Source organism: Phalacrocorax carbo, chromosome 5 (assembly GCF_963921805.1).
Source record: "Phalacrocorax carbo chromosome 5, bPhaCar2.1, whole genome shotgun sequence".
In the NCBI taxonomy this organism is placed as follows: domain Eukaryota; kingdom Metazoa; phylum Chordata; class Aves; order Suliformes; family Phalacrocoracidae; genus Phalacrocorax; species Phalacrocorax carbo.
In genome coordinates this window covers 27,934,497-27,960,667 of record NC_087517.1, presented here as the reverse complement: position 1 = coordinate 27,960,667, position 26,171 = coordinate 27,934,497, and the positions used below count along the sequence as shown (strand labels likewise).

General features: G+C 42.0%; 1 long non-coding RNA gene across 1 annotated transcript in view; it reads right to left on the bottom strand.

Annotated features, from left to right (window-relative positions):
* Positions 1–25,877, bottom strand: part of LOC135313684 (uncharacterized) — a 30,354-nt gene extending 4,477 nt beyond the window's left edge. The window contains exons 1-2 of the long non-coding RNA XR_010373223.1: positions 25,798–25,877; positions 10–77 (exon numbers count right to left, since the gene is read on the bottom strand). This is a non-coding gene — a long non-coding RNA (uncharacterized LOC135313684). The remainder of the gene's footprint in view (positions 1–9; positions 78–25,797) is intronic.
* Between the last annotated feature and the right edge of the window lie 294 nt (positions 25,878–26,171).

Sequence of the window (26,171 nt, the reverse complement as noted above, 5' to 3'; positions counted from 1 at the left end):
AGTTCTTACCTCTTCAAAAACCAGGCTGTTCTCAGGCCTCTCCACCCCCTCTAAGAAAGCATCTGAATCAGTTCAACCTAGGATGGGAGAATGAGGGGAAAAAATCCCTTGTCATTTGAAGTTTGGTTAAGTATGAACATAGTTGCTGCTATTTTATTGCTGTCATATTTGGCTCTCTGTTGGCTGGGTGGCTTTAACAGCTGTCTATTTGCACACAGTTGTGCAACTTCTTTTACAGCTTGTTAATTTAGACTCGAGATTACAGCATGCTGTTCCTTTTCAGACATAACTAACTAAAAATAACAAAACCCAAAAATTCCTTCTTAAGAAGCTCATGGTCATTTGTTTAAACTTTGAAAAGGATCAGGATCCTGTAATTCCAGGCATTGTTATGAAATGGGTCAAAAGTTTCCTTCATATTACCTTGCCGGGTGTGCTCTGCAGCTGTATCCCACTGCAGAACCACCACCAAAATCAGCTTGCTGTGTGTGCTGATTGCAGAGAAAACTTGCCACAAACGTATTACAGCTGCATGTTACACACCTTGGAGGAGGGGTGACTACATGAAAAAGTGGTAACTGAAACATGATAGCCTTAAAAAAAAACCCAAACAAAAAACATGCCACCAAACAAGTGAACAGCAGGATATCTTTCAAAGTTTTGTAGCCTGGTACTCTCACAGCTTATGGATGTGTTAAAACTTGAAGAAAATGCAATTTTACTTATCTTAAGCACGGTAAAGGGGGAAATGCCAGGGAGATGACAGCAATAAAAGTGTTTTCTCAAAAGATCAAAATGCAAAAGCTCATCCCCTGAAAGGCTTTGCTCTAGCTGCAGGATGAGAAAACCGTATACAGTATACATGATGCATGGGAGCCAGAAACAAATTGTTAGAACCAAGCGCCAGCCAGAGAGAGAAAGTGACAGGGACAGAAGGGACACATGCAGGAATGGTAAGACTGATACAAGTTTTTTCTTGTAACAAAGTGCAACTTTATATTATGTAGCTGCGAGAAACAAGATAGGTCTTCAGATGCTTTGATCTGATAAACAGTTCTTTGCTAAGCAAGCTACATTTTTGGGTACTCACAGCAAGTGTGAGCAGATGCTGAGAGAAAGATGGACAGGGTCGCATTAAGTACTGCTCCCTTGCCTGGGAGAATAACCTCAGATTCAAAATAGTGAGTGACAGAGTAAAAACAAGCACTTCTAAGTCTCGTAAGCAAAGCATCAAAAGGCATTCACTTCAACTTACTGTTTCCCTTTAATGGCTGTAGGCTGAATGTATTCTTTCCAATCAGTGTCTCATGCTATTTTTACCCCCATGTATGGACATTACATCTCTCTTCTTCAACCCAAGTCTTTGGAGTTCTTCCCAGCATTGTGAAGGAGCAGAGAATATTACACTTTTTATATTTAGCTACTGTAGATTCAAGTCAAATATTTCTGATTCTCAAGAATGGATACTTTGAAGCCAGACACACAACAGGCTGCTTAAAAATTACTTCAGTTAGATGGAAACCTAGCAAGCACTACTATGAATACAAAGGGCATATTTCTCTCTTCACTTGTTCTGTCAGATTATCTGAGGGACAGAAAACATGATAATTTAACCCAGTAGTTTACCCAGAATATGAAAAATATTTGCTTTTTGAAGACTGAATTTGTGGTCTCATGATGCAGAGAAGGGAAGGGAATTTCAGCTGAGTTGTCCGGTAGCTTCTAACTGAAAAAGATACAGCCTATAGACAGCTCCAAATGGCAATGAAGTATTGATTAAAAAGAGGTATAATGACATTTGCAGGCACAAATTCACTGTTCACAGAAAAATGCCAAGTTGCAATATTTATCTCTACAATATGCCAAGAATGTTCTTTTGTTGTATAGCAAGTAACTACATCATCTCTTGCAAATCACATCTCCAGGGCCTACTGTATTACAGCCCTAACTCATCTAACAGTTTGAGCATTATGATGACAGCCTCAGTTAGACTGTCCTGAGGCTTGTAGGATGGCTGCTCCATTTGATGGTACAGGTGATGCTCAGCTACAGGAATGGAATTTGCAAGCACATTCTCTGTGCAGAGAAAGGCTTTAATGCCTGTGGTTACTGTTCACAACATCCATATGGAAGAATGCCTGAAAAGCTTCTCCAGATTTTAGCATCATCCAAAGACCAAGTTAGGGTCCAAATCTTCAGTCCAAATCTGCTTTGGAGTGAAATGCCTACACGATTCCTCAGGAAAGAACAAACTTACACCTGATACAACAGCGACACAGGGCACAAGAGATGGACTCTGGGTCTACTTTGTACAAACACAGGGGTGGACCTCTGTTTTCCCAGCATTGATGCAAAATGTACAAGCAGCTTCTGCCTAAGCAGCCAGAACCAAGATCTTCATGTGCCCCCTGGAGGAAATGTCTCTTACAGTGAGACCACAGTGCCAGGCTCTGCTGGCCCCATCCATATCTTGTTGGTACACCATGGCTGATTTTCACACAGAAGGGTGAAGGGACCCCCTCAGCTGAAGAGCTACAGAGTTTAAGCTTTCCTGAGGTCACCTCCAGTTCCCTTTTAGCTGCAAATGGTGCTAAGCTTGTCTCTCAGCCCTCAGCAAGGGCCTCCAGGTTATTCTATAACAATGCTCCCTCCTGCAACCCACCATAATTTTCAATGACAGTGGGGCTGCAAGTTCTGTGCTTTCTGCTGACCTTTTAATCACCACATCTTACGCATGTGCACATCACACTTTACAAATCAGCCCCACAGGCAGGTTCTGCAGAAGGAATCCCAGGTGGCTTTATGAGGGGACAAGGTGCAGAGATGCTAACCCACAATGGCAGTGGCTCTGACCAGGCTGAGCCTATACAGCTTGTCAAGCAAAAGCATGTATACCCGTGGATGTCTGGATACATAAGTGGTCAGGCAGAGCTCTTGGAGACTGCTCTTAGATGTACACGGTTACATTCTCCCTGAATTTTCACGTTAGCCCTCTTGATCCTTTTGTGAATCTGGCCTGAGGTTCTGAAGCAAATTCTGTTGTACTGATTCTCCAGATTATTCAGGATAAATTTTGCTGAAAGTGAAATCATCTTGTTCTAAAGGTAATTGCTACCGATGACTCTGCACACATCAAAGAAACACAAATACCATTCAGTCAGGAAGCCTAGCCTCTCTGAAAGGCATGAAGGGACACGGAGAGGTGGAGGTTGGCACATTTTCCAGTAGGCCAACAAGAACAGATTGCTAAAGCAGATTGTAAACCTTTTCAAACTAAACACTTCCAGTGGAAACTTCTCTTGCCATTGATGCTGAAATCCAGGTAGGAACAGAGCCTGGAGGTGTGCCACAAGCCAGCAGGCAAGGCAAGCCTCTCCTGTTCTCCGGGCATGCAGTCCAGTGGGCACCAGCAGCAGCTGCCACGGGGGTCAGCTGCACTCCCAGAGCAATAACACAGCTGTACCTGAGTGCGAGAGCAAGGCAGCCCCCAAACGCAGGGCATCAGACACCTCCACGGGGATGAGGCAGGTCTGTGTTGCAGAAAAGGAGAGAGGAATAGGTTGCTTGCTCAGCACACACAAGCAGGTGTCTCATCCCTTGATACCAGCTGACATCAAGACTGTTGGACAAGTAGAGGGTACACATTAAGCTGAAAAATAGGCACCTCAAGAAGATATTTTCCCCCATTTGCCCCTCAGGTCCATGGTAGGGAGAACATGGAATAGACTTACGGAGGGAAAAGTACCATAAGCAGCAAGCTGACACACTGGAAATAGGAAGGTGGGATGGAAACAAGCATCTGGGAATACAAGGAGGCATGAACAATTGACAAAAATGATAGCTGCAATTTAATAAATGCAAAAACCTTAGTTATAAGGTGGAATAATTATAACTGGAGAGAAGTAAATACCTTAAAAAGCACACCACATCAGAAAAGGTTATCAAACATCCATCACCCATTCCATTAAGCATTCTTAACTCAAAGCTAATCATAATTCTTGGCTCATTAGTCTTATGAGTTAAAGATTCAGGATTTCCTGGCCCACTTTCTGATGTCAATAATAGGACAGGAACAATAAAGCAGGATCACTGGCATCAGGGAGCAAACTTACAAAGCGCAACCACAGCACTCACACAACATGAGCAAATAATTGTTCACAGTAGCTGGCAGCCAGCTTGGAATGGGTTTATTATTAGCCTATTAAGCTCTTCTTTTTTAACAGCAATCTTCAGTTAAATATATCTTCTTTTCATAATGAAAATCTAATTCCCTTTCCTGAAGGTGTAAAGTCATTGGCAGAACAAAAAAGCTTCTCTCTTAATGTTCAACATGTCTGAACACCAGCTACTGCCTACTGATACTCTCCATCCATTAGTGGAGCTGAGCTCATGCCACTGCTGTCGGGGGTAACTTAGTTACCAGAACATCTACTTCCTAAACCCTGCAGGAGAACAGGGGGACACTAAAGCTCTAAGCACAACACTGCATTCTCTAAGAAAAGTATTTGTTTCTTGGCAACTGAAAAAAATCTCTCTCAATTAACACAGCCTAGTCCACATCTGCTGTTAAGACACTAGAGGAAAAATATTTGAGCCTTTTCAAATTGCCGATAATGAAATTATACAGACAAAAGTTTAGATTGTTGATTTGGAAACCAGTTTAATTAACAGCCTGCACATTTTGTTTATACCCTTTCTAAAATCCTTGATTCAGTAGTTTCATTTCCTCTCCCTTCTATAGCATCGCTCGCTGTGGAGTTATGAAAAAGAAAGAAAAAATACTTTGCAAATTTTTCCAATTAATTCAAGGCAGAGGTCATGTTAGAATTTCTATTAAAATATATCTATTTGCTTATGTGTTCAGTAAGTCATGTGCAGCAGTAGGGTTAGGAACACCACTTGACAATCTTGTGTTTAAAGCTCATTTTGGCCAGAACATTGTGTGTTATCTTCAGTGGCTTTTTTTTTTTTTTCTTTCAGATAGGGAGTATTACTCTACATTTATGTTCCTTGTGCTTTTTTTTGCCTCACACTTGTGAAAGAGGCTAACACTGTCAAACACCTGCCTTACAGTTCACAGGCAGCTCTCTCCATTTGCATTTTTAAGGTTTAAATCCCAAAGGCAGCGGCAGTTTTGCCTTTCAAGCAAAGTTCAAACATCGGCAAGTGTCCCTAATGAGCTTGTAAACACATTTCTCCAACTAAAAGGAATTGTCAGAGATTTCTAGCAAGGAGAGGGATTCACTTTCCTCAGTTTCACAGAATCACAGAATGGTAGGAGTTAGAAGGGACCTCTCGAGATCATCTTGTCCAACCCCCCTGCTTAAGCAGGGATACCCAGAGCAGGGGGCACAGGACCACATCCAGGCAGGTTTTGAATGTCTCCAGGGAAGGAGACTCCACAACCTCCCTGGGCAGCCTGTGCCACTGCTCTGTCACCCTCACAGGAAAGAAGTTTTTTCTCATGTTTAGGTGGAACTTCCTGTGTTCCAACTTGTGCCCATTGCCCCTTGTCCTGTCACTGGGCACTATTGAAAAGAGCCTAGTCCCATTGTCCTGACACCCACCCTTTAGATATTTATAGGTGTTTATGAAATCCCCTCCCTCAGTCTTCTCTTCTCCAGGCTAAATAAACCCAAGTCTCTCAGCCTTCCCTCATAAGGGAGATGCTCCAGTCCCCTGATCATCTTCATAGTTCTCTGCAGGACTTGTTTGAGCAGTTCTCTGTCCTTCTTAAACTGGGGGGCCCAAAACTGGACACAGTACTCCAGATGTGGTCTCACCAGGGCAGAGTAGAGGGGGAGGATAACCTCTCTCGACCTGCTGGCCACACTTCTTTCAATGCACCCCAGGATACCGTTGGCCTTCTTGGCCACAAGGGCACAGTGCTGGCTCAGGGTCAGCTTGCTGTCCACCAGCACTCCCAGGTCCTTCTCAACAGAGCTGCTTTTCAGTAGTTCAGCCCCCAGCCTGTACTGGTGCCTGGGGTTGTTCCTCCCCAGGTGCAGGACCTCGCACTTGCTCTTGTTGAGTTTCATGAAGTTCCCCTCAGCCCAGCTCTCCAGCCTGTCCAGGTCTCTCTGGATGGCAGCACAGCCTTCTGGCGTATCAGCCACTCCTCCCAGCTTGGTATCATCAGTGAACTTGCTGAGGTCACACTCTGTCCCATCATCCAGGTCATTGATGAATATGTTGAACGGGACGGGACTCAGCACAGACCCCTGGGGAACACCACTAGTGACAGGCCTCCATCCAGACTCTGCTCTGTTGATCACGACCCTCTGAGTTCTGTTGTTGAGCCAGTTCTCTGTCCACCTCCCTGTCCACTCATCCAGCCAACATTTCCTTAGCTTGCATATGAGGATGCTATGGGAGACAGTGTCAAATGCCTTACTGAAGTCAAGATAGACAACATCCACTGCTCTCCCTTCGTCAGCCCAGTCAGTCACACCATCATAGAAGGCTATCAGGTTGGTCAAGCACGATCTCCCCTTGGCGAAACCATGTTGACTACTCCTGATAACCTTCTTGTCCTCTACATGCCTGGAGATGAACTCCAGGATGAACTGCTTCAGTTCACTTCTTCAGAGGCTTCAAAAGCCTCCAGGGATGGAGGTGAGGCTGACTGGCCTATAGTTTTCCCAGTTCCTCCTTCATGCCCTATTTGAAGACTGGAGTGACATTTGCTTTCTTCCAGTCCTCGGGCACCTCTCCTGTCCTCCACAACCTTTCAAAGATGATGGAGAGTGGCTCAGCAAGAACATCCGCCAGCTCCCTCAGCACTCGCGGGTGCATCCCATCGGGGCCCATGGATTTGCAAGGATCCAGTTTGCCTAGGTGATCTCTGACCCAATCCTTCTCAACCGATGGTAAGTCTTCCTTTCTCCAGATTTTTTCTCTCTCTCTTCAGGGGGCTGGGATGCTTGAGGGCCAACCTTAGCAGTAACAGCTGAGGCAAAGAAGGCATTCAGTAACTTACCTTCTCTGCATCCTGCGTTACCAGGGCCCCTTCCTTGCTCAGGAGTGGGCCCACTGTATCCCCAGTCTTCCTTTTACTGCTGAAGTATTTAAAGAAGCCTTTCTTGTTATCTTTGACATGCATTGCCAGATTTAATTCCAAGTGGGCCTTGGCCTTCCTCATCACATCTCTGCACACCCTGACAACATTCCTATGTTCCTCCCAAGTGGCCAGTCCCTTTTTCCACATACTGTGAACCTCCCTCTTCCATTTGAGTTTCTCTAGAAGCTCTTTGGTCATCCCTGCAGGTCTCCTGGCTCCTCTGCTTGACGTCTTCCTCCTGGGGATGCACCAATCTTGAGCTTGGGGGAAGTGGTCCTTGAATACTGTCCAGCTGTCTTGGACCCCCCCTGCCTTCCAGAGCCCTAGACCATGGGATTCCTCCTAGCAGGTCTTTGAAGAGGCCAAAGTTGGCCCTCTTGAAGTCCAAGGTTGTAACCTGACTCATTGCCCTGCCTCTACCTCGCAGTATCCTAAACTCGACCATCTCATGGTCACTGCAGCCAAGGCTACCCCCAACTCTCACATCCTCAACCAGCTCTTCCTTGTTTGTTAGAGTAAGGTCGAGCAGCACATCTCGCCTCATTGGCTCCTCCACCACCCGCATCAAAAAGTTTACCTAATGGCTAGTCTGTACTCTGTAGCTTTTCTGCCTGATACAATTGTCATACGCTAATTCCATTTTTTAAACTCTTACTGCTCAAAGTCACTATTAGCCTGAGACAAAGTAGATATGATTCACACAAAGGTCATTACTTAACTAGGAAACAATATTAAGTAAATAGTATTAAGAAATAAAAACCATACCTTGGGCACAGGAACTCCAAATTTCCACTAGGAAAAAAACCATCACCAAGAGTCTATTCTGGGCTCCTCACAGAGCAGCACATGCACTATTACCAAGCTGGCCTATCCATGAACCTCCTGATATTTTTAGTATGCCATCAAGTAAAAAAGTAATTTGTACCTTAAAAATAACTATTACTTCCTACATTACCTCTTTTGGAGGAAGAGCTAGAGAAAACATCAATTACAAATGCATAGCTTTTTCCAGGACACCATTTCATGAGGCTTCTTTCTTTTCCTATTGATCAGCCTTACATGCTTATATTTTGTTGAATGACAAAAAATAGCACAGGGGAAATTAAACACTGAAATCTGCAGACACTCTGGGACAATATTTGTTTAACAGCTGCCGAACTCTGGAAGTAACAGCAAAGAGTATTATGTAAGAAAATCCTGTAACCCAAACAGATATTATTCTGGTTATCATCACATTGAGGCTGTACTTGCTTAAAACATCAGTTGTTATAAGAAAACAACATTCAGCTGAGGATCCACAGTGCAGAACTATTTGTTCAGTCCAGAAACATAACCTAGAAATGTTCAATAAGTCAAATTCAGGCAAATATATTATTGCCATTTCTTGAAAAAGAAACAAATATCTAATACAACAGATGACTTTGTCATACTTCATCTTTGAAAAAATATTACTGGAATGATAGATGTACACTAGCATTGTTCCAGCATTCAGAGTTAAAACTGAATTCATAAAAATAAATCTGAAACCAAAGGCAGTAAATACAGACCTGGACAAAGAGTTGACAAAAAGATGAACTAATTTGGCCTATATTTCTTAGCAGAATGTACCAGATTTCGTGTCATGATTGTTTTATGATACTAGATGGGAAACAAACTGTTACTGTCCAATCTTTATAAATAAAAAAATATTATGAGCATTAACCCAAAAGAAAAGCTGACAGTTTGCCAGATCAGTATGTTTTTCTAGCGTTATCAGACATTTTTAATGAAAATCTGAAGCTAGCCAGTAGATCAACATAGCTTTAAGAAGTGGCCTCGTAAATTGTATATTTGATGGTTGCCAGAGATATATTTAAAGTAACAGTAAAGAATTACCATTTCAAAAGAGGCCTTACAAACTTTATCAAGTTTCAAATGCTATTTATTCATTCCAGATAGGTGACATTTCAGATAATTATCCAAACTACAAATAATAATTCAACGAAGTCAGTGCAACATTTAAAATCTGGTTATTAAGTTCTGCACAAGTTGCTTCAGATGACTCGCAGAGAATGTCTTGTAGGAGATCAATTAGGTAGCAGTATGCTTGGTAAAAGTATAGTTTTCTGAATGAAAGAGTATAATGTGCATCTGCAACTGTTAAAAGTTCCTATAGAAAAGTTAGGAGTGGCACTCTCATCCAGGTTTAGAGATTTTTACAGCTACAACTAACTGAAGAGTTTGAATTCAAGAGACTATCATAAACGTGGGATCCATGAAGATGATACATGCTGAAGATCTCTTCTGCTTAAACAGAGCAGAAAATAGTACCAGTGACGAAAACAAAGAGCTTATTCAATTAAACCAAGAGTCACTTTTCCATCAGCTTTGGAGGAGTCTGGCCTAAATCTTAAGTCAAGTACAAAAGCATAGAGTAATAACATCTTCCTACCTCATCTATCAATTGATTGATTGATACTAGGATTAAACACATCATTTGTACCCTGTTCGAGTGTGGCTATTGTACAGATTCAAAACCTCTTCCTGTCACATTTTTCTTTTGAGCAGAAACATGGCTAAAGAGACCTGTTTATTTAAAAACTCCATGACTGTCAGCATTCATCTCACTATGGCTCCTTGAAACTTTTTGGCCATAGCAGAAAAGACAACTTCTCCCCTTTGTGCCCTTCCCAGTGGATATCTTCCATCATGACAGGGGCTATAGCAACTGTGTCGCACCTTCTGCGTGCAGTCACTGATACACGCTGCGTAGCCGGACATGGGGCCAGAGAAACACAACATCCTGAGCCAGGCTTTGCTGGCATTGGATCACCAGCACAAGTGGAGGCAATGGAGGAATTCATTCAGCTCAGGAGAGAGAGGTGGGATAGGGAAGGAGAAAGGAGGCCATTCAGCGGTTTCTCCTGCTGTTATGTCTGAGCATTCCTGCAGAAACACCAATGCTTTACCCTAAGCAAGATTTTCTTTCTTTATTTTTTTTATTTAACAGCAGCTAAGGTGCCTTTAACTACAGACCTCAGTGCACAGGGTGAGGACAGGAGATATGGAGCTGACCATTCACAGAGGGTGAGGCCAGAGATAAAGATCATAAAATACATACAGTACTAGCTGCCAACATTGAGGCTAAGCAAGTAATGGAAGACAAAAAACTCTAAATAGAAGGGTAGGGAATGTCTTTCTTACTGACCTTAGAGGTCCCTTGGGTTGTCTCTGCATTATACCACAGGAAATAAGGTTAGGGCTGGCACTGCTGATTTCGCATTTGCTTTCAAGCTTCAAGGATATGGCAATTCTGATGCTTAAAACACCAAAGCAGCAAGAAGAAACATGAGCAGACACTAAGGAAAGACAGGCAAAAGGACTAACCAAAAGCATTCCTCCCTTTTTAAAATCCGTTAATAAAGGTGGTTTTATTAATGTATTCTCTTCCTCTGTCAGATTAGATATTTTTAACCTTCACTTCTGTTATTGTCTCAGTAATGGAATTTGCCCAGCCAATGCTTGATTAACTGTGCTGCACCACCTTTAAGATTCTGCCATGTTCCCCTTTCAAAGGTTGTTCTTCCCATAGTGCCAGTAGGGTCAACCTGGAGGGATCTCTGTCTATCCAGAAACCCTGTAGTACAGGACCTCACTTCATGCAGCCACCTAGGGAGTGTCCACAAATTGTGGGAAGCCAAGTGTCTTTTCAAATTGTATCTATTTGTTGGACACAATTTAGAAATCTTCTGGTTATTACCTTGACAGAATCCCATCCACTAACTTTCATTAGTTAAAAGAACTTTCCCTCCTCTGTGCAACCGCACTTATATCTAACCTGGCCTACCTGAAAGGATAGCTGGGTTAAAGGTGGCTCACTCTTCTTGCAAATCTTCACTGTCCAGAGGAGAATGGAGCACTGGAGCTTTACCAGGGTGGGATAGGTTTCAAAGGTAAATCTGTAGAGTTTAAACAGACGCTAGGCAAGTCAGTCATCTCCCAGCACTTGCTTTAGTGCCTTGCTGCCTCCTTTACTACTGCTGTCATTTTCATGCAGATTTTTCTCCCTCTGCTTCTTGAAGGTTCCAGCTATATGGTCTTTTCCCTCTCTCCAGCCTCTCACCAGCACAAATCCTTCATCCATATCCATATCCTGCTCTCCTGTGATGCCATTTTTTGCAGATGTTCTCATAGATCTCTTTTGGTCTCCATACTATCACCTTCTTTTACCTTTAAACTCATTAAATAGATGAGCTCCAACAGCTACCTACTCCTGAAAGGAGTTTCTTTGTCCATTTACACTCTGAACCTTTTCCCAATCCACCTTTCATCTTTCATCCCCTGCAATTTCTTTAAACAAAGCTTTTATTTGTCTTAGTGAAAGCATGAAATAATGAAATTCAGATTCCACCCTTATCCTTCTTCACCATCAGCCATTACCTCTGCCAGCTCTGATATGTAGCAGAAAACTTTTCCCTTGCCTCTGTCTCTCTCCTGCATTTACTCTCACTAAAACATCCTTTACTTTCACATGCTAAGGATGGTCATTATGCCTACATTCTTTCCTCTAAAGACCTGTTTCCTCATTCCCATCTTTTCATCCAATCCACAGGTAATTATGTGCTGGTCTTTCAGCTACTTTATTCAGACATTCCTCCTTCTGCCCAGAGTCTCTCACTTGCTTTGATATCCCATAGAAGTCCATATCAGTTCAAATTGAGTCTGGCAAATCCTCACTAGGAAAGGTTTGATACTATCCCCTCCTTTATAGGAACAAATTGCAGAAGCTGTGACTCTACTGGGTATGCAACACTAATCTCTTTTGAATGACCTTCCAAACCTTTACATCTGAGCTACATCTTATTGACCTACTTATGAACTATATTGTAGGTTTAGCCATCTCTAGCCTTTCAGCGCTACAGCCATGTAGAAGATTCTCTTCCTATAGTGTACTGACCAATCTATCCACTACCCATACTTCTCCAGGATGTCTCTTATCACAGCTTCAGTTTACTTTCTAGATTCATCAACTTACCTACCTTTTCCTCATTCTCTTTTACTGTCAGCTCCACCCTTCCCTCATCTCACAACTGCTCAAAATTGTTTTTCCTGTGCTGTCCCTGAGCTTGGGAGGAGGTATCTACAAGCATCTACAAATCTTCTACATGGCTGTAGTGGATCATGATGAGATTTTTCAAGGTGAAGACATGCCACTGTAAATAAAATGGAGGTGATGACAGCCTTTATCTTGAAGGACACAGAAATTTGAAGACAGGCCACTGGCATAACGAGACTGCTGACAGTCATTCTGATCAGTATTACTTTGCTTCCTCCCAATCCCTTTGATATGGTACTCTTATTCTAGGTTCATGGCAAAGGGTAGCGAGAGCTTTTCAAGTAGGGACCTCTCAGGCCTTCCAGTAAAAATATTTTTACTTCCTTCTCAAATATTTCTGTGAAAACCAGTTACTCATCTTCTCAACCCTTTATACCATTCCCAATTTGTACAAACAAAAAAATCTGTAATATTACTCTGGTATTTCCTCAACTTTAGAGAGAAGTAAGAACAAATGCAGTCTAGGCTCTGTCCATGGCTCTGGCATGATTCTTGGCTCTCACCAGAAAATGCTGCCACCTTTGAAATCGATACCCCATACTCAATGGTATCTTCAGACCTTTGCTTCACTCCAAAAGTCACAAAGCTCTGCTCACTCGCAGCGACTGAGGACCAGCTGCAGCAGACGGGCCACAGCACAGCGGCCAGCACAGTGCGGCAGCGCGGCAGCGCGCAGGATCTGGTACCGTGCAGCTGACAGGCAGCTGCTTGGAAGAGAGGTCTTTCTGCTTACCTCTGTAGTTTTCCTCCTTTGTGATTACAGTTTAAACACAGCTGCAAAGGACATTAGTGGGAGACATCCAGGTGAAGAGTTTCACATCGGTTTTGTGACAGTGGGACTTCCAGTTAAGTTTATTTAAGGTAACAATGTAGCCAGTTATGAAGACAACTTCCCAGTCACTGCCATGTCAGTGCTACAGATGCAGTGAAAAGCTAACACTTGCAGTCACTGTGTCAGAAAACATAATTTGAACTTCTGGTACAACCACTGTGTGCCATCTGATGCTTTCACAAATGGACATCCCCAGAGAGGGGAGTGATTTTACACTGTCTTTGCTATTTGTGCTGGAAAGCCCCCATGATCCATGAAAGAGCTGGTGCAGACTGGCTCACAGCTCACAGCATTTTATGTGGGTCCTGGTTTCTGATGCACATTATCCTACTGTCCACACTTGGAAGCAGAGCAGAAAAACCTGCTTTTTACCCACACAGAGGTCTGGTTAGTTTACTCCAGAGCAGATCTTGGCTGTAAACCAACAAGCATGCTACGCAAATAATTCAGAGGGACTTGGATCACTACATGAAAGAGGGAACACACCAAGATAACTAAACAAATTTACCCCATGTTTCTTTAGATTCTTCTGCCTAATGTTACAGCTGAGAGCGAGCAGTTTCACAGTTAGTCTAATAGGAACAACTCAGTCCAAGAGCTGATTACAATGTAAACTTTTTAACTCAGGCTAATTTCTATATGAAACCAGATTTCCTCTCTGAGCAGTGAAAGTCTTGCTAAGCTCAGACTTCAACCAAAGAAGCAGTAGCTCTGTAAGAGGATAGCTGTATAGTATGTATGCCTTTTTAACAAGTTCTCCATTTAAGCAAATTTATTTAGTATATCTTGCATGCCGTTATTCTACACCTCAGTTAAAACTTCTCACATCAGCCTAACAAGTTCCCAGTTCCACTAGAACAAATATTTTCAATGAACCACATTCAGCTCCAGTTTATGCTACCAGAGATCCCACCTATTTACACTGGATGAATTTTCCCTCATTTTCTAGCTCACCACACTTGCACATGGCAAAGTCCATACAAGGTTGCCCATGCTGCCAATGCTAATTCATTCCCCACACTGTGCAGCATTCCCTTCTCTGCTAAGTATTCCAGCAGCATGCCAATCTGACTTGAGCTACTGGAGTGTTTGCTTTTCATATGTTCTTCTATTTTTTTCTACAACTTAAGATATAGAAATAAGTGCTTAAAAGTTCTTAAATAAATATAAATTCCCATGTTATTATAGGCCATTCTTCACTGCAGGCAACCCCCAGCATTCCCAAGAGAGTAGTAATTTGTTCTTCTCACACTGTATGCCTAAGACTGGGGTAAGTTTTGGTACCTTTGGCTTCTGTTTCAAAACCATGAAGTTAAGGAATAACCCCCAAAACCAAATTAGAAATAAAAGCAAGGAGTGATGTACACACCACAAAGTAAACTGGTGTTGGAGAAGAGATGCTGCTTATCTCCTGTGGCAAATTACTACAAACTTCATCTGCTGTGTTGCATGAGCTGAGAAATAATGACTGAAACCATTTGTTTTGAATTGAAAAAGGTTTGGGGTTTTTTGTGTGTGTTTTGGTTTGGGGTTTTGGGGGTTTTTTTGCAGTTTATGGGCTGGGAGAAAAGTCTGTCTAAAAGTCAGACTGAAAATTATTTCCATCTGAAAAAAGTAAGTTTTAAATTTATTTCAGTAGTACCACAGATCATATAAATGCCTAGGGAAACAAGGCCTTCAGTTAGGTTATCCAGGGCCCTGTGAAGCCAAGGCTTGAATACTTCCTGTGAGAGAGTCCACCACTTCTCTGGGAAACCTGTCCCAAAATCTAGCTGTTCTCATGGTAAATAATATTTTTCTGGTGTCCACTTTCCTGTGAAGCAACTTGTGCCCACTGCCTCTTGTCCTGTCACTGTGCACCTGAATGCACATGACATCCATGAAAAGGATGTCCCCTATCTTCTCTATGACTCCCTATCTTCTCTATGACTAACTTTGAAGTGCGTGGAGACTGTGGTTAGATCCTACTGAGTCTTCACTTCCCCAGACAGAGCAAACCAAGTTCCTTTGACCTTTCTTCATATGTCAAGTCTTTCAACTTCTGACCTTGGTACCCCTGCACTGGACCACCTCCAACTTTTCAGTGTCTAGGGGACAATAACTGGACAAAAGTGCCAAGCAGAGTGGCATAATCACACCCTTGACCTGCTGAGTGTGGAGAGGCAGAAGAGACACCACTGTACCCAGTAGGGGTCTCAAAGGGAGAGGATTTTATCATATCTTCCTCTAAGTTGTTAGGGATTTGGGGTTTTTGTTCAATTGGTTTTTTTTTAAACCACAAATGGGCAGACTGACCCTCAGAGCAAACACCACATCAAGCAGAAGCAAAGGAGGGCACAAGGAGGCAGGCTGGTGCCTGGGAAGTCTCTTTGATCCTGAGCGATGCTGGGACGGAGCAAGAAGAGGTGGACACTGTGCACACTTTTCCTCTAGCCTTTGGTACTGGTATAGTCAGGACCCTGGAGCTTTGCTGTCATTCAGAACAGCAGTTCTTGTGTTCATATGCTACCAACCCTCACACCCTGAAGATTTTCACAGCTGAAATCACGGCAAAGATGAAACACTGCAGAGTGCAGGGCTTTCTGCTTATTTTCCCAAACAAGAGTAAATGTTTTGGTGCTGCCCTTTAGCATGACCAGATGCCTGATAGGCTGGCCTTAAGGAGCTAGCTATGCTCGCAGAAGGTATCTCAAGGTCACATCACAGTGTGAGCTAGTTGTGCCAGCACAACAGTAGCCCTGCTCTTTCAGGCTCCTCTCCCAGAAACAACACATGCAATGCTCCTCTTGCAACAGTTTTCACAGCTTCTAACTTAGCATTTCTGTACAACTCCATTAGTAATTACACTTACATGCCCGAAAATTTCAGCAGCAACACAAAATGAATGCAAAACAGTAGTTAGTGCTTGAACACATTTCAAACTTAAGGAAGAAAATTACTTCCCCTTTTAAGTGGAATGGATACCCATGTTCTTACAGTACTGCTTAAGACTTATGCTGATAAGGGAAGCTCTCCAGGAGGGGAGAGCACCTATTCTGACAGCCCTTCTCCATCTGCCTGTACTGGCAGGGAAGAGTAAAGCTGAGGGTTTCGGTGTTACTTGGTTACTTTCAATTGAAAGTAGTTGGGTTTTGCTCAATAGCCATTGAGTACATTCCTCAGATTCTTTTCTTCTGTGCTTTGTAAGTTGGTGTTGGAAGTCATTGCTGAAAGCACAGGAAGTTAAAAATCACCTTTTTCAGCCTCCTGTCACCTCAGGGTACTTCTGTGATAAACTGACCCAGGCTTGAAAAATGGAGTACCTTTTATAGCCCCATCACAAATCAATTTACAAAATAATGAATTACAGCCCTTACCATGTCCTCAGCTGGCACTGCTGAGTCTGTAACTACCTGCACCCATTCACAGGATCACAAATTGTGCCCCTGGTAACAAGAGAGCCCAGCTGTCACAGGGGCCAAGTGCTCCTCTGGTGCCCACTGAAAGCATGCATTTTAAAAAACAGCATGGTGTATCTTACCCACTGAAACTAAACAAAGGTTTTCCATTGACTTTAAAGGAAGAAGGATTAAAAAAAATACATTTTCAGTGCTCACCTTCCTACTTAGAAGAACATTAATTAAAGCTCCCAGTAGAATTTAAAATTGAAATCTGGGCAGCCAGGTCACAATTTTGTCCTGCATTGATTCAGTGTGAAAACCTAGATGATTTAAGTGTTCCACAGTAATTGTGATACACATGAAAGGCATTTTAAAATATTTACCCTATATTAAATATTTAACCATACTGGAAATGAAAAATAGTTAAAATGTTTACTAGCAAATTCTGGAAGAAAATAAATCCTATTTTGGGCCAGTAACATGTCTGTGGGGCAACACATTGTGGCCCATGATTCAATCCCTGCTCCAAGTGTAACAGATTGAGTTCTAGCAGCACCTTGGTAACATCCAGGGTCACAGGAAGAAGCCACCCTCCACTGCTCACAGAAAGTTAACTCCTGTCTCTATAGCTTCAAACTGCATACCCGTACCTATTTAAATACTGACTTTAATTATCCCAGTGAATATTTGCTTCTGATTTTCCTGTAGCTACTTAGAAAAGTGAACCTAAAAATGAAAATATCCAGAAAACCTTATTTTTGCATTCATTTACAGGCATTCAGTTCAAAGAGGTGAGAGAGTTTGATTTTTTTTTTCCAAGCAAGTTTTTAACCAGAAAGTCACAAGAAATTATGAGAGGACTGCTAAAGGTCAGCATGCTATAACCAAATTCCAGCCTGTTAAATTACTGCTATACTATGCTTCCAAGAAAATCTGTATTCAACATCTGTTTTCTTTACACAAGATCATGAGGAACAGTCGAGCCGAGTCATAGCCTCATTCTGCACTTACCTCAGGTTTTGAAAGGACAAATCTGTCCCTCCCTAGACACAGGACTAGGTTCAAACCTGGCCTTGCTGGACTTGTTCACTACTGTGATGTTTTCAAGTTGCTTTGGAGTCAGACATTACCAAAAAAATCAGTATTAATGAGGAAAACAGGAAGGAGAGCTGCAGACAAGCTGGCTCTGCTTCTCATCATTTGCACTCACTGCTGTTCAGGCTAATTTTTTTATCAAGTCAAAGCCGATTTCTCTGACAGTTCACAAAAACTTCCCCCCGAAAATTTGTGGCTGGTAGTCAAATTGGGAATCAGTGCGGATCCCAACATCCTGCTACTTCTGAAGAGGTCAGTACTGTAAAAATTAAGAACACCCCAAACAAACGCACATTGCAAACTTCTCTGCAATTAAAGTTACAGCAAGCAACTGTTACTCCCTTGTATGTGCTAAAACAAGTGTTTTCCAAGACCATCAATTTGTTTTTGAGAGATCAACATGAAATATGGAGACATCTGGACGTTTCAAGGTCAGTATGGTTGTGGATACAAATGCTACAGCAAAACAGTGTCCAGCTCTGTAGAAGGACAGACGCCTCTGGGCACAACCCAAAACAACTGGACCAGAAGCACCACACATCTCTCACCACTGCTGTCACTTCGGCCTTCCTCCTGTCCCTCCTTTCCTGACATTTCTGTCCTTCTTCCTAACCCTGACACAAATGCAAGGCAAAGACTAAGAGGAAAACAGGCTTTTCTGCTGTGGTGAAAATTTTAAAACTGTTCAACCACTGTCAAGGTTGCCATTAGCTGAGTATTTGATGCCACTAGCAGAGGCAAGTGTTTTCACAAATAAGAATTCCAGGACTTTTAAAAAAAAAAAAGAGCATAGTTGCAAATTTGGGGCAACACCCTAACCGTGGGCTTGCTGTACCTCCAGGTGTTTTTCCATCCCAGACCCAAAAGTAGCACCCATCATATGAGCGTGGGCAAAGGGCTGTGGGCACATTAACTCAAATATATTCACTACCTGGTTTTAAAGACTGATGAAATTACACAATGCAATAAAGGTAGAAACAAAAGTGGAACATCTAAACAGATTATCACGGCCATCCGGAGTGCAACACTGCTTTTTTATTTAACAATTTTCAAAGGATCACATTGTTTGTTTCCCTCATTCCTTCCACAACATGAACACCACATTGCTACAATGCAGACAATTTGAAAATGAAAGTTAAACCTGTGGCTAGTATAGGGAGAAGTTCAGCTTACTGTGGGATCTTTTTTATTGCTTGGTTTTTCTTTGAATTACTTATGAACTTGAAAAAATTTCCATGCCCTAATCTACCCACATGGAGGATATTTACTTACCCCCTCAAACAGCTTATAAAGTTTATCTCCAAGTATGTTTTCTGTAATAAATCTTGAGCTGTGCAGTTGAACTGTCGACATTTTTGACCTACACAATTGATCCTGCTGTGTTTTAAGAAACAAAAGGTAAAGAATTGAGGTAACATAGCATAAAGGGGGAACAGGGAGATGGTAAAAAATATTGGTAGGGCTTCATTTAACAGATGAAGGAGAGGATACAAAGCAGAACTCGGGAAAGAACAGGGAGGAGGAGGGAAGACAAAAGATTTATGAAATGGTGCTTCAAAGACCAGCGAAATAAAGGGTTACTCACAGCTGCACATGCTCACCAGGATGGGGCTTGGTTTATTTTCCAGTGACAGGGATTATCCAAAATTAGTAGAGCAGAGACTGCAAACTCAGCTACAACTGCCCTGTTTCATTAAGAAGTAGCTGCTGATCTAGAGATTGTTCTACCCAAAGGTGACCATGGTTTCCACACTGCACACACTGACTGGATGTAAAGCAGACTTCCCAAGGGCCTAAAACTTCCTTTTAAATTTGCATTGGTTGGTATGATACGTTGCTTTATTTCTCCCTACAATGGAAGAGAGTTAACCACCCCCTCCTAAATAAAGCTAACATTTTCAATAAACTACATGCAAAAAAAAGGATACCATTTCACTACTTCATCCAGACAGAAAGGCAAACAAGGTGTGACATTATGAGGCTTTAAATAGAAGGTGCCACTATCGTTTCCCTCCTATAGTTGTTTTTTATCTAAATTATGAGGTAGTCTGCAGTAACATCTCAGAGCGTAAAGGCAAGCTAATACCATTAGCTTTAGATTTTGACTTTAAAAGGTATGGACAAGACAGTGGCATAGCAGAATACAGAAGCAAGGACTCGAAAGCAAACAGGCACAAAGGCCCCAGAGACAGGACTGCCACACCTTCATGTTCACTGGCAGACCCCTTATTCAAATCCTGGATCAGCAATGAGTTATTGACATTATACTGACAATATAGCTCCTCCTGAAGGGAATATTGACATTTTTAGGCAGATTGCTAACAGACAAATGCTTGCAGTATCAGTAGCAAAAGCAAAGCTTTAATGAGTGGAAAGCTTGACCCATCCTTTTGTCCCTTTGAGGCAGAGCTGAAGCAGGTTGGGAAGTCAGGATGCAGAATTGTACTGGTAGACCTGCTGTGTGGAGAAAGCCAAGAGTAATGCTGCTGAAAGGACATCAATTCTTTCATATTATGGTAGAGAAGTTAAAATTCATGACCTTTGAAGAGAAATCTGTCTGGAGACTTGTTATTTTCACACACATGAAACAATTACAAGTAATAGCCCTTTCCTTTATCCCTCAAGGAAGTTTCAAGCTTAGTTAGCAACATCAGTTATTTCTATGGCAACAGACAGAGATATAAACACAGGATTAAAGCCTTCAACAGAGGATCAAGAAAAGGAAGAAATAGGACTTGGAGACAAATGCTTGGAAGAGCTGTGAAAAAATGTAGAAGGTTACTAGTTTTCTTAAAATGCATATTTCCTGCTCCTAACAGGGCTATGACCACTATATCTTCTTGGTAGAGCTTTGATCCCAAAGAAGTAAAAAGACAGAGGACTGGTACATTATTTTGCTCCAAGCATAATGTAGTCAAATATAGTTGGGATCACTGACACTTGGGACAGGGCATGACAGGATACCTTGCCCGCAGTGCTTTAGAGCTCACCAAATTAAGTTTACACTAGAACATGTACTTATATTCTACAAGGGTTGCTATAGAGGTGGGATTTCAGGCATGTATATACAACTAAATTTAAGATTCTCACATAGTTATGTGCACTAAATGGAGATTAGAAAGAAATTTTCATGTTGTCAAACCAAGCCTGATCTTTGAGGGAAAGCGCAGATCATACCTTTTAAAGTCTACTTTGCTGTAAGCCAAGTCACCACTCGCTTTCACACATGAAGCCATTTGCACCACTCCCAAATATGACCAAGCCCTACTAACACAACAGCAGCACGTCCTTTGCTGCTTCTCCCAGTGTATATAACTGCACGAAGCACCACGGTGCTGATCTGAGCCCTGGATAAAATGCCAGTATTTCCTCTCCTATTTTTCCTTTCCACATTCACAGGCAGGATCAGCCAGCCCTCTTGGCAGGGGGAGCCAAGGGAGCAGCTGCCCCAAAGGGTGCCCAAGGGCCCATCTCCATCACAGCCTGGCCAGGCAGTACACCAGGGACCATTTCAGGAGAGCTAACCCCAACCCCAGCAGAGTAGGCATGGCAGACTGAGCCAAATATACAGGGTCAGGGCTCAGTTGCTACTCAGGCAAATTCATTTTGAGCCAGTTTGGGTGTGTCTGCACAAGTGGCAGTTACTCCTTTGGATTGCCTTACAGCAACCATTTCTCAGGAACATCTGTCTCCTTGGGTCCCAGCCAAAGGAAGAAAGGTTGCTTTGGTTTTTTTTTTGTTTGTTTGGTTTTTTGGTTTGTTTTTAAATTAACACCCTCACCCCATACACATGCTTCTACATGAGACAGAGAAAGTAAGAAAGGGAAAGCCCAGCCTGTGCAGGGAGTAGCAACAGGTCTGAGGCATGACCCAATTAGCAAAAGGATCTGAGAAGAGGCAGGTGCATGGGAAGCTCCCAGTAAGCAAAACACAACCCAGGCTGAAAAGAAATCTTTGAGTCCTCATAGCTAATCCAGGGCACGCTGAGAGAGTTAGGGTCATTCATCCTGGGCCATAAGCAATAAGGTCAGGAAAACCCTTCATTTGTAGATATAAGAGGGAGGAGACGTACAGCCCACTAAAGAGCAATGCAAGAACATCTGCTGCTGGGCAGAGGTCTGACCAGTCACCAGACAGTTTCTCAGGAAGCCAATAACAATGATAGCAATGATGCAATTGAGTAATATTGCCTAGCATTAGATGTGAAAGGAAAGACCATTAAGCATCTTCTGAAGCTTAAAGTAACTATTTACTCCCAAAGCAAGGAAGGACTGAAGGGAGCACACAGTGCTGATAGGCCTAAAAGCAGGAAGTTCTCTGCATCCTTCAGCATCTTTTGCCAAGCGAGATGTTGTGCCTCATTATTCACTGGTAATATCCCAGGCCCTGGAGCACCTTTTGCTTTTGAAAAGACCTAGTGAAAGTTCTCATTTTGCTATCCAGGCACAAGAGTTGCCTTTTGGAAGTCAGGTTCAAAAGCCCTGTACAATCTCACCCATAAGTCACCTCCTGTGCTGGCAGGGCTGCCTGTGGGGAGGAAGATGCAGTGACAGCAAGTGGAACCAGGCACAGCAGACTGACAGAGCCCAGAGTCATTACAAAGTTAGCAATGACTGCATGCCTAGAGTTACCCTCATCACCTGTAAAACTTTAAAAATTAAGCTACTGCTTTGCACATAAATAATAATTCACACAGGGACTGATTTACTGTACAACTGTCAATGGGTCTACATTGCTCACATGCTTCCCCTATTAAAACAATTTTAGTTGCCAGTAAGGAAGGACATAAGAAAGGATGACTGTTTTCCAATCCTTTTCCAAAGTGGAAGCTGCCATAATATTTAACCTTTCCTCTACTCTTCCACCGACATGCACCCTGCCCCACCCCGCCGTTTGGTTCCCACACCCCAGATATGAAAGCAGATAAGGAAGTCCCTGGCTTGCTGCTTCCTGATGGTGAGTCACAGCTCCGAGTCAGCCTTTGTGTTCTAGAGAACCTGGAAGGCCTTGAAACCCACTGTTGATTTTGGCAGAACCACCTCTTCTTACTTTGAGGGTAAAACAATTTACACACACAATTTTTGGTCGGAAAATAGCCACCAAGACAAAAACAGTGAGAGAATGACCAAAGATTTTCTTGTACTGGAGTCTGCACAGCAGAAGCAGAACCTCCCCATGCTGGGGCACAGTTGCACTGAAGTGAATGAACCACACATGATACCTGCTTAAGCACTGAACATTCAAGCAAGATGTATTCACAGCCCCTATTTTATGCACAGAAGGTACCACTATTTATGACTTTGGATACAACCACCTCTAGAGCAATTTGTCACCGTTTCAGTGATGACCAAGAAAGGTGTTATTTGTTGGGTCACAGTCTGCTTCCCATAGCCAGGTGACAACTGAAATTAAACAGTATCAACTCCAGTCCTGACATCAGCAAGCCACCCTCCCCCTCCTCTGTTTACCCCGGTACCCTTTCTAGCAAAGCCAGGCCACTTTCTTTAGGTGCTCAGATATTAAGGAGCTTCGCACCAGGAGATCCAGGCGGAGGTGTCTTTCGGTAAACAGGAGTTTGTCCTGTCTCAGTTGAGACATGCCAGTAATGAGGGAAACTCTGGCAAATCCACCTCTCAAGAATCCCTGTGTGTCTTTGCCTAGTCTTTCTCTGTATCCACAGATCAGCACTTGGTATTTATATAGAAAAAAATCCCCTCATTCTTGGCAAAGAAAAGCCCCCGTATTTTTAACATATTTGAACATTACATCAGCTGCTCATCTCAAACATTCATCTGCATCATCCACTTCTGTGCCTACTTCTGTTTTACAAAAGCTTTAATTAAATCAATTATGCTTTGATATATATTTTTTAATTTCCTTTTGCAATCATATTTCAGACATCTTTTGATCTCCTATTGCAATTCCAAACTATACTCCTTCCCTTCATGTCTGTTTGGTAAACACCTTTGCTTGGTCCAGATTCATTAGCATTTTAATTATTTTCTCACTCCAGGACTTCTCTGCTATCTCTTCCTCCTGCAGTATGGCAAACTAGGCCATTTCTAGATTAAGCCCTACATTCACTAAAACATCTTAAAGCATATGTATGACAGAATAAAGAAAACAGAAAAAGTTATCTGCAAAAAGTACAATTAGTTGCTACACTTCCTTTCAGAGTGTAACTATTGTTAAAGAAATTATTTCAAGGAAATTGGTTTTAATATTCTTTAACAGGGATTTTGTATGATAAAGCACAGAAACTTGAAACATGCCAAAGCACATGAGCAATTAAAATATCAGTTGTTACAGTATTATTTTTAAGTTTGAATGAGTGTTGAGAAGGGGAAAAACTGATCTATCGAGACTTAGCGAAGAGTAACAATAATTTTTTTACTTGACTGAGTGGAAAAAAGCTTCAGTACTTCTCTCCCTACATATCTTTCAAATAGTTTCTTTAAAAATAAATTACCAAAGAACATAGCACTACAGAGCACTTTTTCAATTCTAAATGTTTTTTTTAAAAGTAGACAAATTTTAAAAGAAATTGTTACGAACTTCAAAAAACAGAGTGAAATACTTCAGCTAACCAGAGATGTCCTTTCCCCTCTCCCAAGCCTGGCCAACCAAACCAAGAAACAAAACATTTGCTCAAGCTCTGCACAAACAAATCCAACAATTTGCCACGCATCAGATGCTAAAAATTCAGGTACACATTTTAGTCCACTTGAATCACAAAGCAAGAAAAATGTAGCTTCCTTGTTTTATTCATGTTTAGAGCTCACTGATTTGTGACTGATGTGGTAAGAACATGCATCTAATCAGCTACATGGGTCATTATCAAGTGATTTATTTGTCTGATCCCTTCCTTATATCACTACATACGTGGCACCATTACTAAACTGTACTTCAGAAAATAAAACCACTAGCACTAATGTTGATCCCATTAAAAAAGTCACAAGCATCCTTAGCATAGTCTTTCAATAAGGTAGCACTCATTCCTTATTCCAGGCAAAGTGTATGTGAGGACATCAGACAAAAAGTACATTTGAAATACTTTTAGTCTTTATTTTCAATTGACAATAGGACGTGTTTCACCATGGGGACAAAAAGTGGGTCTTAAACCTCTAGCTCTTCTACAAAAGAGTGGAGACAAAGTCCCTGGTTTTCACATCAGGTGAGATCAAGCCTATAGGAGGGATAAGGGCAAGACCTACTAATGGCACACTAAAAGCTTCCAATGCTTTTACTTCTCTTTGGATTTAATAGAGAAAGCCTATATGCAAAATTCCTCTCATGGAGGATAGAAGCAACTGCAGTTCACACCGTTAGGTCATTAGAAATGGCTCCACTAAACCACTTTGCTGCCTTTGCAGACAAATTCACTTAGGATGTAGGTTGCTTTTTTACCTGAATTCACTTCCAAACCAAAGACAGGCCACTTATATTTGGATTAATTAAAATTAACTTCTGATGGGAATTATTTAAGCAACATTAAAACACATGCACTGTACAACTGTTTTTCCCAGGCAGACAAGCTTTTAGCTTGCTAAGTTGTTTCTTACCCAGGAGGACAATTTTCCTAGCCTGAACATCTCCCACGTGCATTCAAAATGCACCTGCTTTCCTTTCTGCCAGTACTGAGAGAGAAATATTAACATTGCACCACCTTTGTATAATCTCATAACATTAGCAGGTATCTCAGGCTGGTCTAGCTGAACTCCTCAAGGATAAACAAACAGAGCAGGATCTGCCATTACAGGTCTGGGGCTGCAATCACTCCCAAAAATGATTGCAAGAAGAAATCCTGTTCTTCTGCAGTCCCTTTCCAATTTATTTGCCTAAAATACTTCAAGTAATTCCCCATAGGAAACTGCTGCAGGGCAGCAAACTGCACATAAGACAATCCCTTGAGGTCCTCATAGCCACTTGGTTATGGCATCAATTTGGAAATGGACATTTCCAAATCTAAGCCCATAGCCAGGTTACAGTGAAAATATTATTTTCTTTCACCAGCTTACAGTGAATTGGAATTTAAAGGAATACTTAAGTGTTAAACACCTTGCCAGGAGGCGTATATTAGACTCACTACAGTGAATTCTCTGAAATTTATGCATGTGACTTGATTAATGTTTTCAGTATAACATATCTGAAGACAAAAATCAAAAGTGGTTTTCCTACTAGAGCGCCATCAACTAGGGCTTTTTTTTCAGGCAAATAATACCACAATTCTGCCACTTCCTAGTAATAATTTCTCTACTTTATATGTTCCTGGGAAATACTCCCACTGGAAACAGAAGAGATTCAAGGGCATGAGTGAAGGAAAGCAATAGCCTACCTTTGCTGGAACCAGCAATGTCCACCAGCAGGAGGTATGACCTTTACAGTTTGAGGAAGACAGAGTATGGGAACTGTGTGGGCTCTGTGTACAAACAACTTTCAGATTCATCTGGAGGCTATTCATAGGCTGAAATAGGATGTGAAAAAGCAAAAGAGTGACCAGAAGAAATAACATTACTTCCTACAACTAACAAGCTCTTTCCAGTTTGGCCTGCTACATCCTGCTTTCCTAATGCTCTATGCAAGTTGCAAAAGTCTGCTTGAGACACAGCATATCTGATTTCACACAGGCACCTGTAAATGTAGGGCAGTGATATCAGGTATCTGTCCTTCTTCAGTATTTTCACCTAATTCCAAAGGCTTATTTGGAAC